The sequence below is a fragment of the Pelophylax lessonae genome, assembly GCF_965119305.1.
Source record: "Pelophylax lessonae genome assembly, chromosome: 13".
Lineage (NCBI taxonomy): Eukaryota > Metazoa > Chordata > Amphibia > Anura > Ranidae > Pelophylax > Pelophylax lessonae.
The window spans coordinates 135,422,170-135,437,704 of record NC_138780.1 but is presented as its reverse complement, the minus strand read 5'-3'; the positions used below and the strand labels follow the sequence as shown (position 1 = coordinate 135,437,704).

The 15,535-nt window shown below is 46.7% G+C and overlaps 1 protein-coding gene across 1 annotated transcript in view; it reads left to right on the top strand.

Annotated features, from left to right (window-relative positions):
- TYRO3 (TYRO3 protein tyrosine kinase) overlaps window positions 1–15,535 on the top strand; it is a 248,018-nt gene that overhangs the window by 44,790 nt on the left and 187,693 nt on the right. The window lies entirely within an intron of this gene.

Sequence of the window (15,535 nt, the reverse complement as noted above, 5' to 3'; positions counted from 1 at the left end):
TGACTCTGTCCATTCAGAAAAGGAAGGAGCTGGTAAATTACATATTTACCGACCCCTTCCTGGTTCTCTATTGTGACACATCCCCCGCAGCAGCCGGCAGGAGAGGGGAGGGTGCACAGTGAGGGGGGGGGACCAGGGGAGCACACAGGGGCCCAGAGACAACAGAACACAAGGGAACTGGATAGGAGGGGAGCGGCGGGGGCAGCATACAGAGGAACCAATCTCCTCCCATGGAGCATGGGGCCCGGTTGCAATTGCAACCCCTGTAGTTACATCCCTGAAGGAAAGCTAAACCCTACGTTGTATAGTGCTTTACCCATGCATGCACGAGGGATGATTTACTAAAGGAGTTGAAAATCAAATAATTGTAGCAAAAAATTGTAGTCTCATGAATATGTAATGTACCTGAAACTTGTATTTCTCTGTCGCTCATTGACAGACGCAGTCCTCTTTGATTAATATCAAATTGGGTTATACTGCCCTCTACAGGAGTAGGACACTAGGCAGAAGAAAACGTTCTGGCCCCACCTTAGGGGCAGTCCCAGAGGGTATATCCTCTCTCTCTCTGCTACAGGATGTTAGTTTTTTTCTGTCTAGTCAGGAGTAAGGACCTACGTTCCTTGCTGGGATCTTTTGGTCCTGGCAAGATTTTTTTTTAGATAAATCCTTTTTTAGTTAGCTTTTTTCTCCAGTTTCCTGTGAGATCTTCAAGCAAATTATGCCGGATCTGGGCGACGGGCTGGATGTTGAGATCCAGTGGTCACCCCAGCCGGCCTACAAGCGCATGCAGACTCCAGCTCCGCGCTGGATCAGCCGCGACACATTCAAACAATTATGCTGGAGCTGGGCGACGGGCTGGATGTTGAGATCCAGTGGTCACCCCAGTTCAGCCTACAAGCGCGTGCAGACTCCAGCTCCGCTCTGGGTCGGCCTGCGACATAGTCCCGCTGGACGGGGACTGGCCTTGCGAGTGAAACATCTCGCTAGGACGCCTACGACCAGTCGGAATCTGAGTCATGGCGTCCGCATTGGTCGACAGCCCCCCACCTCGGTGGAGAGGGGTTCTGTTGAGAGGGGGTGCCCGTCGGTTCCGGTATGGTGAGTAGATGTTCCCCCTTTCCCCCTGTCGGGTTTTTGGGATGGATACGGGCCCCTCTGTGGATGGTCGGACCCTTTGATCCTAAGGTTCCCTCTCTGTCCTATGACATGTTCACAGATCCTCCTTTTGAGAGTGTGATTTGGTGAATAGGAGTTACACTCCAGCAGGCTTGGTTTGGGAGCTGACGCTCCAGGAGGCTTGGTTTGGGAGCTGACGCTCCAGGAGGCTTGGTTTGGGAGCTGACGCTCCAGGAGGCTTGGTTTGGGAGCTGACGCTCCAGGAGGCTTGGTTTGGGAGCTGACGCTCCAGGAGGCTTGGTTTGGGAGCTGACGCTCCATGAGGCTTGGTTTGGGAGCTGACGCTCCATGAGGCTTGGTTTGGGAGCTGACCCTCCAGGAGGCTTGGTTCGGGAGCTGACTAATTAGATAATCATAGAAAGTACTGGCATGTAGGTAAAAGGTTAAGCACCTACCCTATGCAGAGGGATGCAGCACAGGGGCTACCGCCATCCTCCCGCAGGCTGCACTTGTCAGGCCGCCGCCAGCCTTCCATAGCTGTCCGCAGGCCGCCGCCAATCCTCCGGTAGAAGCCACACAAGATCGGTAGGCCGCCGCCATCTTGCTGCAGGCCGCACGGATCCTGCAGGCTCATAAGCCGCATAGGAACCGCCATTGTTTACACAGGCCGCCCGCAGGTCACGCAGGCCGCCATTTTGCCGTAGCCTGTTGTCTCCTGCATGGGGGCGGCCATGTTTGATGTACCCAGCTACCTCGAGGAGTAGCACTGGGAGCGCCGGAAGGCGTGTATGGGGGGCGGAGCCACTTCCTTTACCCGGGAAAGCTATCACAGGACTTCCTGGTCTGCTTAGGACAGCGCTGGGAGCAGTTTGGTAGAAGCTTCTCTGCATCAGGTGGTGAGCCCTTGGGGTCTCTCTCTCTCTCTCTGTGGGGGTCCAAAGCAGGTACGCTGAGGGGCGCTATTGCGCTGGGGGATTACACATAAAAAAAAAAAGAGAAGAAAATATTTTTGTTTTTTGTTTGCAAATTTTTTACTGGCAAAGTGTCCGGGATTAGCAGGGACCCTGCCACACATGTATCCCCATCTGATCCCCTCGAGGTGGCTGCAGGACCCTCCAGTTCCCCACTTTCAATTGATGCATTATCAGCGGTTTTGGAGTCTTTTGTATCTCGGGTGGAGGTGGCCTGTCTGGAACGGGGCGCAAGGAAGCGACCCCCGCCTACCCCTATTTCATCTGAAACTTCAGATTCAGATTCTGAGCTTGTCACTGCAGCTGCAGGTCCCTCATCTGGGACTTGTGTTTCGGGTACTGTCTCTTCAGACAGTGAGAAGGACGTTTCGGCATCCGCCATAGCTCAAGAAGAAGCGTTGGTGAATGCACTAATTGTATCTGTCCGGGAAACCTTAAGACTTGAGGTTACACCGGCGGAAGTAGCTGATACTGAGATTCCTTTTGGTACTAATAAATCTACCAAAATGGCGAGAGTGTTCCCCTTGCCCAAATGTTTTGGTAATATAATTAAAGAGGAATGGGGTCATCCGAAACGAACCCCTGGTATTTCCAAACGCATTATTAGGCGTTATCCGTTTGAGGAATCCCTCCTCAAAGAAATGGACAGTACCACCATTGGTGGATTCACCTATTTCCAGATTAAATATAGCTACTGTTATCCCATTGGAGGACGCTCCGTCCTTCAGGGATCCGGTGGATCGTAAGGCGGAAGCTGTGTCTCGCTCCATCTTTTCCCTGATTGGGTCAGCTTTTAGGCCAGTGATTGCAATTGATTTGGTTTCACAAACATTGACAGAATGGACCAAGTTGTTACGCCGGGACTTAAGAGGGGAGAAGCATCCCCCCGGCAGTATCAGACCTGCGGGAGCAGATGATACAAGGGCTACAGTTTGTCTGTGACGCCGCTCGGCAGTGGTTCTCAGGCGTATGCTGTGGTTAAAGTGCTGGTCGGCGGACCAAGGTTCCAAAAAAGCTTTGGCTAAATCTCCCCTTTCAGGGGGATCGCCTATTTGGGGCCACCTTGGATGAGATTATCAAGGATCTCACTGGGGGCAAGAGCACCTTTTTGCCACAGAATACTAAGGGTAAAGGACCTCGTCAGAGACGGGGGCCTTCCTTGTTCGCTCATAAAAAAAAAAAAAAGAAGATTTTTTTTTTTCGCTCCGCTGGGGCGGGCGATAAAGCAAAGCCCTCCAAAGCTCCTCCAGGAGGTTTCAAGGGGCGCCGGTCGGGTAAACAAAAGTCCGGCTCTTCTAGACCTGAAGATAAGACTACTAAAGCCTGAAGGTGCGCCCCCCACCCATAGCCGGGGTGGGGGGACGTCTTCGCCGGTTTCCGGATCCATGGCTTTCCAGAATCCCGGACAAGTGGGTTCGCGAAGTCATACGGTCAGGATTCAAGATCGAGTTTCAATCACTCCCACCGGTGCGATTCTTTCCTTCCAATATCCGACTATCCCCGGATCGCTTAGAAGCTTTGCGGGGGGCAGTAACGGATTTAATGCAACAAGGAGTGGTGGTCCACGTTCCTTGGACAGAGCGTTTTCAGGGGTTCTATTCGAACCTATTCACAATACCCAGAAAAGAGGGCAAGGTGCGTCCAATTCTGGACTTAAGAGCACTCAATCTTTTTGTCAGGGTACAAAAATTCAAAATGGAGTCCATTCGCACAGTAGCGGCCTCCCTGCATCAGGGGGATTTTCTGGCGTCCATAGACATCAAGGATGCCTATCTTCACATTCCCATTTACGTAGGACATCAGCGTTTCCTGCGTTTTTCCGTAGAGGAGAACCATTATCAGTTTGCGGCGTTACCCTTTGGTCTCGCCTCGGCTCCCCGGGTCTTCACAAGGGTGTTGGCCCCAGTGTTGGCGCTGTTGCGACAGCGAGGCATATCGATTCTAGGTTACCTAGACGATCCTCGGCTCCGTGCGGAGTCTCCGTAGACTCTGTTGCTAAACTTGGAGATCACCATGATCTCTTTGCAAGAGTTCGGGTGGCTGGTGAACTTGCAGAAGTCATCTCTGGTTCCCACCAGGAGGCTGGAATATCTGGGTCTCATTTTAGATACATCCAGGGCAAAAGTGTTTCTTCCTGCGGGGAAACTCCGGAAGATTCAATCAACGATTCAGTTGTTACTAGCCGACAACTGGCCTTCCCTTCGGACTTGCATGAGGGTCCTGGGTTTGATGGTGGCTTCCTTCGAGGCAGTACCATTTGCCCAGTCCCATACCTGAATCCTTCAGAGAGAGATTCTTCTCAAATGGAACCGGAATCCAGATTCCCTGGACAATCGGATCCGATTGAGCGAGCGGACCAGGGAGTCTCTGGTCTGGTGGCTTCGGTCTCAGATGCTCAGCCAGAGGAAGTCATTTCTTCCAATATACTGGACGATTGTCACCACGGATGCCAGTCTATCCGGGTGGGGAGGAATTCTCTGCAAATTATCTGCTCAGGGGCTTTGGTCCCTGGAAGAGTCCAGGTTACCGATAAATGTATTGGAACTAAGAGCGATCAGACTTTGTCTGATTCATTGGACCGAGCAGCTCCGGGGCAGCCCGGTGCGGATCCAGTCGGACAATGCCACAGCAGTGGCTTACGTCAATCACCAGGGGGGCACCAAGAGTGTCCTGGTGGCCATAGAAGTTGCCAGCATTCTTCATTGGGCGGAACGGATTGTTCCAGCTCTCTCTGCGGTATTCATTCCGGGGGTGGAGAATTGACAGGCAGATTATCTCAGCCGTCAGATTCTGGATCAAGGGGAATGGTCTCTTCATCCAAAGGTATTCCACCAACTGTGCCTTCGTTGGGGCACCCCGAATGTAGATCTGTTGGCATCTCGGCTCAACAGGAAAGTGCGGAGGTTTGGGGCTCGCTCCCGCGATCCTCTAGCAGACGCCGCAGACGCGCTGATCACCCCGTGGGGGCAGTATCCGCTATTGTATGCCAGTTATCCTGGTAGCTCCGGACTGGCCTCGTCGGGTCTGGTATGCCGACCTGGTCAGGCTGGTCTCAGACGTTCCTTGGCGACTTCCTCTCAGGGAGGATCTGCTGTCGCAGGGACCGATCTTCCATCCTGCTTTACGATCGCTGGCTTAACGGCCTGGCTATTGAGACCCAGGTGATGAAGGACAAGGGGTTGTCAACTTCAGTGATTCCTACTCTAATTAAAGCAAGGAAAGCGACTTCCAGAAAAGTCTATCATCGCACATGGAAGTCTTATATTGCGTGGTGTGAATCCCTTGGGTTCCCTCCACGTTCTTATTCGGTGGCCCGAATATTGGCCTTTTTGCAAAAGGGGGTTGAGCAGAAACTGACCTTGAGCACTATCAAGGGTCAGGTTTCAGCATTAGCAATCTTCCTTCAGAAGCCTCTGGCTACTCATTCCTTGATGCGGAGTTTCATCCAGGGAGTGCGACACCTGGCTCCACCAGTGCGCGCACCCTTACCGCCCTGGGATCTTAATTTGGTGCTGTCGGTTCTTCAGAAACCTCCCTTTGAAGATATCAGGGAGATTCCCTTGCTTACTTTATCCCAGAAGGTGGCCTTCTTGGTGGCCATTACTTCTGCACGCAGGGTGTCAGAACTGGCTGCATTATCCTGTCGTTCCCCCATATCTGGTGGTTCATAGGGATAAGGTTGTTTTGCGTCCGAATCCATCCTTTCTGCCTAAGGTGGTTTCAGAGTTTCAGTTGAATGAGGACATTGTATTGCCTTCCCTGTGTCCTAAGCCCAGTCATCCTCAAGAATTCGCGTTGCATTCCTTGGATGTAGTTTGGGCGATCAGGGTATACTTGAATACTACGGATTCATTTCGTAAGACGGATTGGATTCACTGTTTGTGATCATGGATGGCCCTAAGAAGGGGTTGCCTGTTTCTGCCGCGACCATCTCTAGATGGATCAGACAGACGGTGGTACAGGCTTATTCTATTTAAGGGTCGGGATCCCCCGTTCCCTGTTAAGGCGCGCTCTATTCGGGCGCTTAGTGCTTCCTGGGCCTTCCGCCATCAGGCGTCAGTGGTTCAGGTTTTCAAGGTGACTACTTGGTCGTTGGTTCATACCTTTACAAGATTGTATAAGGTTGAGGTGCTGGCATCGGCGGATGCCTCTTTTGGCCGCAAGGTTCCTGCAGGCCGCTGTTTGAGGAGACTATTGGTCTACCTCGAGGGTTTGTTGGGTTTTTCACTTAGGTCTCATCTTTTTGTTCGATGAGTCCCTTGATGCTTCTGGTTGGCTCCGGTTGGGCCTTCTGGATTTTGATTTCTGTTCCCACCCCTCATTTGTGGCACTGCTTTGGGACGTCCCAATTTGATATTAATCAAAGAGGACTGCGTCTGTCAATGAGCGACAGAGAAAAATGGATTTTTGTAAAATCTTACCGTAAAATCCTTTTCTCTTAGCTCATTGACAGACGCAGTACCCGCCCCTCTATCTTTGAGTTGGGTTGGGTTAAATTCTCTGACACTGCTTTGTGACATAACTAACATCCTGTAGCAGAGAGAGAGAGGATATACCCTCTGGGACTGCCCCTAAGGTGGGGCCAGAACGTTTTCTTCTGCCTAGTGTCCTACTCCTGTAGAGGGCAGTATAACCCAATTTGATATTAATCAAAGAGGACTGCATCTGTCAATGGGCTAAGAGAAAAGGATTTACGGTAAGATTTTACAAAAATCCATTTTTACTTGATGTCAATTTGACCTGTTTTTGTTCCTATATACCTGGGGAAAAAAAAGAATGAAATAAAAAATAATTGTAGCTGTGCTCACTTTAAATGCCCAATCATGTGCAGATAAAATAAACAGGAATTTGCTTTGTACATGATGATTGGATAATTGAATGAATCTCAATCAATTTATTGAGCCAAAATTCTCAACATTTTTAATTAATCAGCCTCAAGGTGTTTTACCATTACATCAATAAAAAAAGTAAAAAAAGACAACTATATTAGGTGTACAAATGGCCACATAATGCTGTATGGCCACAATACAATAGGGAAAAGTCTTCTGTGTGGCAGCACCTGTCTAGGTTAAAGCTGACATTTTATAGATATTTTTGCATAGTTACATTGGTCCAGCTTGGATCAATGAAAGTATAGAGGTTGCCATACTTTCACTGCACTGCTACTACAGTTATCACTGCTAGCTTCCAGGTCTCATGCCAAGTGTCTTTCCTGCTGTTTAGTTTACACAGGAGGTAGTTTGTTCGGCACAGGCACCATTCAGAGATGGCTTTGCATTGTTTCAATGAATGCAAAGCATTCTCTGATTTGATGAGAGAGAGAGGCGGGGTGGTGATGTAACGTCTATCTCGTTCAAAGAACGATTTGCTTTTACTGAAAAAATGCAAAGTGTTCTCTGAATGGTGCCAATGCCAAGCAAGCGACCTCTTCTGCATACTATGCAGCAGGGCGGCCACTTGGTACAGGGCCCAGAAGCTAGCACTGATCACTGTAGTAGCGTTGTCTACTACATTGATTTCCACAGGGATCAGCAAGGTATGGCATATACATACTTGCATTGTTCCAAACTGGGCCACAATAACTGTGCAAAAATATCCATACATAAGCTTCAGCTTTGATGGACTTGCATAGCCCACTTCCACGATGCAGTAGGAGCTACCTCTATGCTGGTTTATGTAATGTGAGCTGTCAGACAAAGTCATGTAGTGAAATGGGTAAGTGCGAATTGGGGCTATGATAGCTTGATAGGTAACAGACTGCAGATAGGCGCTCTCTGATTTTATGGAGGGTTAGACTTACAGAAGACTTCTCTACCTTCTGACAACAACATCGGTGACAAGGCACTGGTCAAACGTTTGCTTAATGTGATTGTAAAGGTTAAAATGAAAAAAAAAAAACAAACAAACATGTCTATACTTCCTCTGTGTAATCAGATTGCACAGAGCAGCCATGAACCTCCCCTTTTGGGGTCCCCTGGCAGCGCTCCTGTCCCCCATCTCGGTCCAGTGTGTGCTCACTCCTGAGCCCCGCTGCTGGGTTTATTGACACAGATAGCGGGACGCTGCTCCGCCTTCTGCTCCCTCGTCACTGGCTTTGATTGACAGCACTGGGAGCCAATGGCTCCCGGGTCCCAGCAGAGCCAGCGAGACCCAGGAGTGAGGGGAGAGAAGAGCGCCAGACGTGCACAGGGCTGTATCGAATGAGGGCCCAGGTAAGTAAAAGGGGGGGGGGGGGGTTGAGGGGGAATACTGATGCCTAAACATTTTTTACCTTAATGCAAGGAATGCATTAGGGTAAAAAATGAAGGCTTTAGAACCACTTTAATATCAGTTGATTTTAATCACTGGCTATATGGCATAAAGGAAAGCTTTTAGTCATGTATGACCATACAAGACCAGCTCGCATGTACTGTATGTGTGTAATCAGCAGAAACATGATCTCAAAAACAAAATCATCTGAATAAATTTCTAAAATCAAAAATGTGACCGGTTGCAGAGCCAAGCCCTGAGGTACGCCAACTAGGGGAGAAGGTGAAGCAAAAGTTTAATTGAATTCATTTTATTGCGGTTTGTGTTAGCATTAGGGGGATTCACCATTTCAATTTGACCTGGTGACTGTTCTCACCAAAAGTTAAAGTAAAAGAAATTCCCAAAATTTGAGTGGTCGCCAGAACAAGAATAGAAGGGAAATCTTTTAATGGGTGACACTGATGACAATCAGGGATTGCCTTCACTTTGGAGGGTCTTCCTCTCCCTTCCTGTAGTGGCTGTAGTAGAAAGGAAGTGAAGGAAAACTTCCTAATAGGACACAAAGGAGAAAATAACGTGTCAAGTTTTGCAAATAAGAAAGTAGAAAAACATTTAAGCAGTCCCTAAGGGGTTGTACTGCACTTGTATCCTTCATTGTGCATAATATGTTCCGTACTTTTCTGCGCTGCGGAGTAGAGGGAAGGATAAAAGGATTAAAGAAACTGGCTCACTCATGGGGAGACTTTCTAGCAGGTGGAAATTTCCCTGCACAATAACAAGTTCCTTCAACCCCTGGAGGTGCTCATTATTGCCACTTAGGAGGCTGGAAATTAACTTATAAATGAAACTGGTGCTTAAAATTGGGAGCATCACTTATTATTATAAGCCTATGGCAAGCCCTACAGCTTGGAGTTAATGACAATTTTGTGAATAACCAGTCGGTGAAGTAAGCTGGCGAGTTTATGAAGAAAGTAGAAAACACACAGAAGAAATGTAGTGAAAAATCGTATTGCAGAAGCCATCAGTGTGGTATAAGATCTCTTCAAGGCAATTTTATTATTATTTTTTTTAATATACATGTGAAAATGATCAGTTTGTAAATAATAATTATAATCATTGGGTCATAAAGCAGAACTTTACTCATAATAACTTGATAAAAAAATAATGTTCTTTAGCAAAGAACATACATTCCACATTATTTATGCTACCAAAACTAGAGTATGCTTTATATAGCCTCAAGCATTGCTCCTGTTTCTTTTTGCTGGAGCTGCCATTTTGCTGTAGTCCAGAGCCCGTGAGCAGCAATAAAACTTTAGGTTGCCGGTAGATTGGCCTCTAGATTTTCGGCACAGTTCCAAAAAATAAAGAGCACTTGGCATGTGCTGAGCAGAGTTGGACTGTATATTCCTGAATTTTAAACCATATAGGAACTTATTTTTAATGTTTACATAGCTATACCTACAAAAGGGGCCAGCCTGTAGTGATCTAGTAGGACATACCTTCAAAAGGGGCCAGCCTGTAGTGATCTTCTAGTAGGACATACCTTCAAAAGGGGCCAGCCTGTAGTGATCTAGTAGGATATACCTACAAAAGGGGCCAGCCTGTAGTGATCTAGTAGGACATACCTACAAAAGGGGCCAGCCTGTAGTGATCTAGTAGGACATACCTTCAAAAGGGGCCAGCTTGTAGTGATCTAGTAGGACATACCTTCAAAAGGGGCCAGCCTGTAGTGATCTAGTAGGACATACCTACAAAAGGGGCCAGCCTGTAGTGATCTAGTAGGACATACCTACAAAAGAGGACAGCCTGTAGTGATCTAGTAGGACATACCTTAAAAAGGGGCCAGCTTGTAGTGATCTAGTAGGACATACCTTCAAAAGGGGCCAGCCTGTAGTGATCTAGTAGGACATACCTACAAAAGAGGACAGCCTGTAGTGATCTAGTAGGACTTACAGTGGGTACGGAAAGTATTCAGACCCCCCTTAAATTTTTCACTCTTTGTTATATTGCAGCCATTTGCTAAAATCATTTAAGTTCATTCTTCTTCCTCATGAATGTACACATAGCACCCCATACTGACAGAAAAACACAGAATTGTTGACATTGTTGCAGATTTATTAAAAAAGAAAAACTGAAATATCACATGGTCCTAATCATTCAGACCCTTTGCTGTGACACTCATATATTTAACTCAGGTGCTTTCCATTTCTTCTGATCATCCTTGAGATGGTTCTACACCTTCATTTGAGTCCAGCTGTGTTTGATTATACTGATTGGACTTGATTAGGAAAGCCACACACCTGTCTATATAAGACCTTCCAGATCACAATGCATGTCAGAGCAAATGAGAATCATGAGGTCAAAGGAACTGCCTGAAGAGCTCAGAGACAGAATTGTGGCAAGGCACAGATCTGGCCAAGGTTACAAAAAGATTTCTGCTGCACTTAAGGTTCCTAAGAGCACAGTGGCCTCCATAATCCTCAAATGGAAGACGTTTGGGACGACCAGAACCCTTCCTAGAGCTGGCCGTCCGGCCAAACTGAGCTATCGGGGGAGAAGAGCCTTGGTGAGAGAGGTAAAGAAGAACCCAAAGATCACTGTGGCTGAGCTACAGAGATGCAGTCAGGAGATGGGAGAAAGTTGTAGAAAGTCAACCATCACTGCAGCCCTCCACCAGTCGGGGCTTTATGGCAGAGTGGCCCGACGGAAGCCTCTCCTCAGTGTAAGACACATGAAAGCCCGCATGGAGTTTGCTAAAAAACACCTGAAGGACTCCAAGATGGTGAGAAATAAGATTCTCTGGTCTAATGAGACCAAAATAGAACTTTTTGGCCTTAATTCTAAGCGGTATGTGTGGAGAAAACCAGGCACTGCTCATCACCTGTCCAATACAGTCCCAACAGTGAAGCATGGTGGTGGCAGCATCATGCTGTGGGGGTGTTTTTCAGCTGCAGGGACAGGACGACTGGTTGCAATCGAGGGAAAGATGAATGCTGCCAAGTACAGGGATATCCTGGACAAAAACCTTCTCCAGAGTGCTCTGGACCTCAGACTGGGCCGAAGGTTTACCTTCCAACAAGACAATGACCCTAAGCACACAGCTAAAATAACGAAGGAGTGGCTTCACAACAACTCCGTGACTGTTCTTGAATGGCCCAGCCAGAGCCCTGACATAAACCCAATTGAGCATCTCTGGAGAGACCTAAAAATGGCTGTCCACCAACGTTTACCATCCAACTTGACAGAACTGGAGAGGATCTGCAAGGAGGAATGGCAGAGGATCCCCAAATCCAGGTGTGAAAGACTTGTTGCATCTTTCCCGAAAAGACTCCTGGCTGTATTAGATCAAAAAGGGGCTTCTACTAAATACTGAGCAAAGGGTCTGAATACTTAGGACCATGTGATATTTCAGTTTTTCTTTTTTAATAAATCTGCAACAATGTCAAAAATTCTGTGTTTCTCTGTCAGTATGGGGTGTTATGTGTACATTCATGAGGAAGAAGAATGAACTTAATTGATTTTAGCAAATGGCTGCAATATAACAAAGGGTGAAAAATTTAAGGGGGTCTGAATACTTTCCGTACCCACTGTACATTTTCTAACTAAAGTTCCACTTTAATGTTTTAAAACTCTTTTTCTATGTATAATTTGTAAATATATGTACATGGTAGCAACCATATATGATGGACCTTCTCCTACTATGCCGTGCTACACCATTGTTGTGCTCCTTCCTATAATGCATGTGGTGTAAGAGTTGGCCAACTCATTGAAAGCAATGCAATGCAACAGATGTTACACAGAATGGCTAAATGATGTAAAATCAAATGCAGAGCTCCCTCTAGAACAGTGGTCTCCAGACTGCTGCCCAGGGACCAGATGCAGGCCTTTTGCTTGCTTTTACCTGCCCTTGGAGTACTATTTCATTCACTGATACTAACAAATTGGCAAAATCCCCCCCCCCCGCCCCACTGACACCAGTGCAGTAAAGTGACACAATTCCACCCAATTGCACCAACACAATTCCACCCAATGACGGGACACAATTTCTCCCAATGACACAGACAATGGGGCCAAAGGACACCAATGGTGGGTCACAATTCCTCCCACTGGCACCAAAGATGGGGCATTGTTTTTTTCTACTCCCAATGGCCACAGTCTGGCCCCCCCCTAATGTCTGAAGAACAGTAAACTAGCCCTTTGTTTTGAAAGTTTGGAGACCCCATGCCCTAGGGGCTAGTCTACAAATGTCTTTATTTAATGCCTTCCCAAATGCGTAAAAATGTGAAAGTACTTTCTGTCAAACAGTTAAATAATACCCTAAATATGCTAAACTTTCGCATTAAAACAAGTGAACAATTTGCAACAGCAAGACAAAAAAAGAGAAGTATGGCCAAAAGATGTTTGGGTCATACTTCTCTTGTGGGTCACAGGAGTGCACTTACTTTTGCTTCCCGGAGACCTAGGTCAACTGATAGCAGGCTATTGCCTGCCCTCACCTGACATGGCAGAACCACTCCAGGCTCTGGAAGGACTGGACTATATGGTGGGGAAATACCCAACTGCCTGATTGACAGCATGAGGCTAAAAGTCGGGGGGGGCCAACCACTCCCGCCTCCTCTCCTGCCCTGTGCTCCCGGCGCTATAGGAGCATGGTGAGGGACAGTCACTATTCTCTGTTCCCAATTGACTGTGAAATTGAGCGATCAGCAGTCATGTGATCGCTCGGGTTCTTGGGGTTAGAGCCTGAGTTGCAGTGTTAATTTTGTCGACTAAAACGTTTTTGTCGACTAATTTAACACCATTTTAGTCGACTAAAATACGACTAAAACTAAAACAATTCAGATGACTAAAATACGACTAAAGCTAAAATGGCATTTTAGTCATAAGACTATTACTAAAACTAAATTGACATCATCAAAATTAACACTCCTCTGCTGGCCATTTCTATATCGGCAACACAATTCCATCCAGAGCATGTAATAAGAGCACATTAAAGTTTAAACATGTATTGCACCACCGCATACGCATAAGTAAGGAGCATCTACTAAGCTGCTGAAAACTAAACAATTAAGAAAAAGGCTTTTCTTATATTTTTCCCTAATATTTAATGTTGGTAATATATTCAGGTAATATGTGCAATGACATTACAGCCAATGGAGTTTACAGCAGTGTTAATTTCGTCAATGAAAACGTTTTCGTCACCGGCATTTTTCAACTGACGAAAACAGACGCAAAGTATAGCACATTTTCGTAAAATGACAACTATGACGAAAATCAAATCAGCTTTCTTTAACGAACAAAAACTAAACGAGAATGTGAGGCAGGGACGTTTACCCAACTTCCGGTTTTCACAGAGCTCCGCCTGTGTGGCGTCTGGCGTGGCGTGCCCACGTGGCGTCCGAAGTGAGGAGTGGACTACTACAAGAGAGTCGACTCAAGACCAGTCACCTGACCTCACCAGAGCACTGCAGCTGCAGCACTACAGCCAGACGTGCCAGGCCCGACTCATCACACGGTACTGGCACCCGGCCACCACCACATCCAGAGCAGAGCACCCACTGTGAGTTAACAGCCAGGCCAGCTATTACTGCCTCCCTGAGTCCCCTCAGACCACTCACCAGTCACCACTGGCATCCGATTCCGCCATCCATCCAGGACTGTGTGCGTGCATATAGGCCGCTGAGGCCTGCCCGGTCCATCCTGTTCAACAACTTCAGTTGAGAGTCAGACCAGAGACCACCCCTAAACCCGAGACCCCCATCCAGCACTCTGAGCAGCACTGTGTTCACTCACTGCAGGCAGAAGCATTACAGGCCTCCTCTCTGACCTGACCATGACCATTTAGATGACTGAAATGAGTTTTAGTCGACTAAAATGTAGGACGTTTTAGTCGACTAAAATGTAAGATGTTTTAGTCGATTAAATGTACTGGAGTTTTAGTCGACTAAAACTAAAACACTTGCAGAAGACTAAAATGGGACTAAAACTAAAATGCCATTTTAGTACTAAGACTAAAACTAAATTTTTTTTTTTTTATAAACCCCAAACTTCTCCTTAAACTTGCACATTCACAGACCAGAGGTTTTCTTTTATTTGCACTGTTTCTGTCTAACTGCATGTTTGACTGCCTTGGAAAGCGGCCAAGTTGCTTGTGAATAGAGCACTCTGTACAACACTTTTCTAACGTTTTGCATGCTACTCTTTAAAAATATTTAAATTTAAATTTAGTAAGAAAATGATGTTGTGACATCGATCAGAACTGAAAAATTAAGGGTTTTTCTGGAGACTTTTTAAAGGACCAATTTTCACCACTTGGGACAGGGAGAGTTTGTCATTATGCAAAGTGTGCCACCTTCTTCAATTGTTTAACTCATTTAGGGAACAGAGCATTTATTTTTACATGTCTATTTTAGGTCCAGAAAGTTCAAGGATATCTCTAGGTTAAAGTAAATTTCAAATATTCCATACACCGTATCTCACAAAAGTGAGTACACCCCTCACATTTTTGTAAATATTTTATTATATCTTTTCATGTGACAACACTGAAGAAATGACACTTTGCTACAATGTAAAGTAGTGAGTGTACAGCTTGTATAACAGTGTAAATTTGCTGCCCCCTCAAAATAACTCAACACACAGCCATTAATGTCTAAACCGCTGGCAACAAAAGTGAGTACACCCCTAAGTGAAAATGTCCAAATTGGGCCCAAAGTGTCAATATTTTGTGTGGCCACCATTATTTTCCAGCACTGCCTTAACCCTCTTGGGCATGGAGTTCACCAGAGCTTCACAGGTTGCCACTGGAGTCCTCTTCCATGATGACCTTACGGAGCTAGTGGATGTTGGAAACCTTGCGCTTCTCCACCTTCCATTTGAGGATGCCCCACAGATGCTCAATAGGGTTTAGGTCTGGAGACATGCTTGGCCAGTCCATCACCTTTACCCTTAGCTTCTTTAGCAAGGCAGTGGTCGCCTTGGAGGTGTTTTTGGAGTCCTTATATTGGAATACTGGCTTGCAAGCCAGTCTCCGATGGGAGGGGATCATGCTCTGTTTCGGTATGTCACAGTACTTGTTGGTATTCATGATTCCCTCAATGAACGGTAGCTCCCCAGTGTCGGCAGCACTCATGCAGCCCCAGACCATGACACTCCCACCACCATGCTTGACTGTAGGCAAGACACACTTGTCTGTACTCCTC